Source organism: Oryctolagus cuniculus, chromosome 4, assembly GCF_051225735.1.
Source record: "Oryctolagus cuniculus isolate XC-2025 breed Fujian yellow rabbit chromosome 4, ASM5122573v1, whole genome shotgun sequence".
Lineage (NCBI taxonomy): Eukaryota > Metazoa > Chordata > Mammalia > Lagomorpha > Leporidae > Oryctolagus > Oryctolagus cuniculus.
Window position 1 is genome coordinate 16,853,685 of NC_142870.1, and position 4,877 is coordinate 16,858,561.

The window sequence follows — 4,877 nt, forward strand, 5'->3', positions numbered from 1 at the left end:
TGGCCTGGTATGTGATCAATCCTAGAGAAAGTTCCATGCACTGATGAAAAGAATCTGTATTCTGTGGCTGTAGGATGAAAAATTCTGTAGATATCTGTTAGGTCCCTTTGGCCTATAGTCAATTAACTATGTTTTTCCTTGCTGATTTTCTTTCTGATGATCTGTCCATTGCTGAAAGTGGGACATTGAAGTCCACCATTACTATTGTATTGGAATCTATGTCTTCTTTTAGAGCCATTAATAGCCAGGTGCCTTATAGTTTGGTACATATATGTTCATAATAGTCACATCTTCTTATTGAATTGATCCCTTAATCATTACATAGTGCCCTTCTTTGTCTCTTTTAACAGTTTTTGTGTTAAAGTCCATTTTGTTTGACATTAGGATGGGTACACCAGTTCATTTTTGTTCCTGTTGGCATGGAATATCTTTTTCCACCTTTTACTTGCAGTCTATCTGTATCTTTGTTGGTGAATGTGTTTCTTGCAGGCAGCATTTAGATAGGTTTTGCATTTTAATCTATTCAACTATTCTGTATCTTTAAACTGGAGATTTGAGGCCATTTATATTCAAAGTGACTATTGATAAGTAATGGCTTTGCCTTGCCATTTTTTGATAAATTTTTCTATTTTTTATTTTGGATTTCCTTTGTACTTTTTCTGGGAGATCTTCTGACTTCCCCCTTTTCAGTGTTTCTGTGTGCAGCATATTCTGAAGCATCTTTTGCAAGGTTGGTCTGGTGGTGACAAATTCTTTAAACTTCTCTTTGTTATGGAGGGTCTTTATTTCACCTTCATTCATAATTGTGAGCTTTTCAGTATATAGTATTCTGGGTTGACAATTTTTTTCTCTTAATATATCTCACCATTGTCTCCTAGCTTGTAGGGTTTCTGATGAGAAGTCAGCTCTGAGTCTAATTGGAGATCCTCTGAAAGTAATCTGGCATTTCTCTCTTGCACATTTTAGAATCATTTCTTTATGTTTTATGGTAGAGAGTTTGATTACAATGTGTCATGGTGAAGATTTTTTCTGGGCATGTTTATTAGGAGTTGTATGTGCTTCCTGTACTTGGATGTCCCTTTTTTTCTCCAAATTAGGGATTTTTTGGTAATTATTTCATTAAAAAAGCCTCTTAAAGCATTCTCTCTTTCCACATCTTCAGGAATGCCCTAAGACCTGTATGTTGGGTCATTTGATAGTATCCCATAGATCTCCAACATGTTTTGTAGTTTTCTAATTTCTTCTTCTTCTTTTTTTGATCTGATGTAAAATTTCCAGTGACTTGTTTTCTTACTCAGATATCCTTTCTTCTGCTTCTCCGAGTCTGTTTGGCAGGTACGATATCCCCCACAGGTCTCCAAGCTAGATTTCCTCCAGGTTTTTCCTGCAGCTTTATTGTGGCTTCTCTTTATGGAGCAAAGTAGTTGCTCAGTCCCTGTCAGTTTTCCAGACTCAAAACAAGTGAGGACCATGGAATCCTCCCTCAGTCAAAGGCACCAGCAGCAAGGGCCATGGCAGCCTCCTTTATCTTTCCCTGGAAGGTGGTGCTTTCCAGCTGGGAGCCAGGTGCATATTTGCAGGAGTCCTCTGGCTGCACATGGTTGGCAGTTCTGTTTCTGTCCTCTCTCCTCACTGCTTCGCAGAGTCTATGTTCTGTTTTGTCCATTCTACACTGAAAATTTCTCTCAATCAATCACCTGGTAATGTTGTCCTTTCTTAATTTTTCTGTTATCTTTCTGTGGTTTAGGTCAGTGTGGCTTCTCACAATCCAACCGTCATGGATGTATAAGTTGTCATAAAGTTTAAATCATATGTGTTTGTATCTAGTTTCTCTTTTAGTAAAATTAAGATATTTTTGGCTAATTATTGAAGAAAGCTTTCCTATATCATAACAGATTTGGTTTACTAGTTCTAAGGACCCCTGACCCAACTTTGAGACTTTTTAATTTTAAATGTGGCTATGAAATGTAACCTGTGTGTTGGTCATTGTTTTATGTTGGTTAAAGAATATTTTATTCTCTCATTATATGTTGGTTAAAGAAAGTTATATTTATTACAATATGTTTGTAGCTGGAATTAAATTTACTTATTAGGCTTATGGGATATTTACTAGTAATGTAATAACTAACTTGCTATCTAGAATTTTGGACTTGAATCTGGACTTTATTAGAATACAAGTGGCCTTTGTCTCCACTTGAATATGTATACTAAACTGAAATATTCCTAAAGGTTTAATTGATAATGAAAATGGAAGACTTCCTTGGGGCAGCTGTTTTCCTAGAGATTAAGACACTGGTTCAGATACCTGCATACTGGGATTAACACTGTGGTGTAGCATGTAAAGCCACTGCCTGCAGTATAGGCATCCCATATGGGCACAGGTTTGAGACCTAGATACTCCACTTCTCATCCAGCTCTCTGCTATGGCCTGGGAAAGCAGTGGAAGATGGCCCAAGTCCTTGGGCCCTGCATCCACATGGGAGACCTGGAAGAAGCTCCTGGCTCCTGGCTTCAGATTGGTGTGGCCCTGAACGTTGTGGCCAACTGGGGAGTGAATCAACAGATGGAAGACCGCTCTCTCTTTCTGCCTTTCCTTCTTTCTCTGTGTAACTCTTTCAAATAAATAAATTAAAAAAAGATATCTGCATATCATAATGGAATGGTTAGATTTGAGTACTTGCTCTGCTCCTGATTCTAGCTGCCTGCTAAATATTTGGTCTTGTCATCCAGGTGAGAGACTTGGATTGAATTCCCTGTTCCCAGTTTTGGCCTGACCCAATCCTGGCCATTGTAGTTATTTGGAATTGAATCAGTGGATGGGAGCTTGCTTCCTCTCTCTCTCTCTCTCTCTCTCTCTCTCTCTCTTCCTCTCAAAAAAGAAGGATTTTATGTGTTATGGGAATGTATATTTTATAGTTAACATATGTCTTCACAAAATATCTTCCAAGGAAGGAACATATATAAAAAATCATCACATCCTCAAATTCTATACTGTTTTTCAGGGATGGAACATTATCATTCCTATTTTGCAAAAAAATTACTAGATATTGAGTGACTCCTTCAAAATCAATAGCTACTGCTATTATGACCAACACTGTAATTTGAATACTCTATCTAGAAATTTCCTTTCCAACTTATAACATTGCTGTAAAAAATGGCATACTCAAGTGACATAAATTAAAAATAAACAAAAATTAGCTCATTCAAACTCTAATCTATCTTTTTTTCTTTTTTAACATTTATTTTTTTAAACTTTTATTCAGTGAATATAAATTTCCAAAGTACAGCTTATGGATTACAATGTCTTCCCCCCCCCCCCCATAACTTCCTTCCCACCCGCAAATTCTTTAAATACCACATGAGAGCTAATCAGAAACTAACAAAGATTATTTGCTTTATAGCTTAAATGCTAAGAAGATATTTAGCTTGCAGTGTGAAAATTCATTAAAATTTTCACATGAACAGCAATATAAGTGCAATACCCAGTAAAAGTTACCTATTTGCATATTGTAACCCCATTTTCATATTTGAGCTTTACTATTTCAAAAAAAATCAGCAGTAACTTATTTGAGATTATCATTCCATACAGTTCATGGCTATTCCTCAGGCATTCCCATGGGCTAACTCTTATTGACACAATAATAGTCTTATTTAGCATTGCATAATCATATCAGTGTGTTAATGTCTATATATTGTAAGCTTTGAGGCAGGAAGAACAACCAACTAACAAAGGAAAATATTGGGGAATCAATGGGTAATAGCATAATTTGTATGTTTTTATTTATTTACTAAAAGTTGGCAGATAGAGGAAGAACATCAGAGATTTGTAATCCAAGGTATTATCAAATAAAATGTCATTTACTTATCAGAGTAAAAGAGAGAAATAAGAATTCAGAGAATATATCAACCATACACTTTAAAAAATCCTTGGGAAAATAATCATAGTCTAATTAAAGAATAAATGAACCATAACGTACATCTTACAATGGGGAAAACAAAAAGGCAAGCCAACAAAGCAACAGTCGTAAGCAGCAATAAATATCCTTCCCTCCCTTCATTCCTTCCTCCCTCCCTCCTTCTCTCCTTCCTTCGTTATTTCTCTTTTCATTCTCTCTCTATTCCTTTCTCTCTCCATCCCTTTCTTTTATCAATCTGTACATCTATCTGAATAAAAATATGATATCTCAATATGTAATCCTACCAGAACTGTGCATGTCTCTTGAAACAGAGAGGGTATGGTGTAAGAAAATTTCTTTTTTTTTTTTTTGACAGGCAGAGTGGACAGTGAGAGAGAGAGACAGAGAGAAAGGTCTTCCTTTGCCGTTGGTTCACCCTCCAATGGCCGCCGCGGCCGGCGCGCTGCGGCCAGCGCACCGCGCTGATCCGATGGCAGGAGCCAGGAGCCAGGTGCTTTTCCTGGTCTCCCATGCGGGTGCAGGGCCCAAGCACCTGGGCCATCCTCCACTGCACTCCCTGACCACAGCAGAGGGCTGGCCTGGAAGAGGGGCAACCGGGACAGAATCCGGCGCCCCGACTGGGACTAGAACCCGGTGTGCCGGCGCCGCTAGGCGGAGGATTAGCCTAGTGAGCCGCGGCGCCGGCCTAAGAAAATTTCTAACATGTACTGTACAAACTCAGGAGTTGGCGATTGTGGGGGAAATGGATAGTAGAAGCATTCCAAGTTCATATCAGGGTAGGGAGTGGTGAATGATGGGTGAAGAAGTTAGAGTTCCGTGTTTCTCATTTTATTGGAGTTGAGGAAGAAGGAGAGGTGAAGTAGAACTTTATGCTGAGGAAAAGAGTGTTTATGAACAGAGTTGACAGAGACTATAGAATGGGATACAGATGAAATATAAACTAAAACCTCATTTACACAG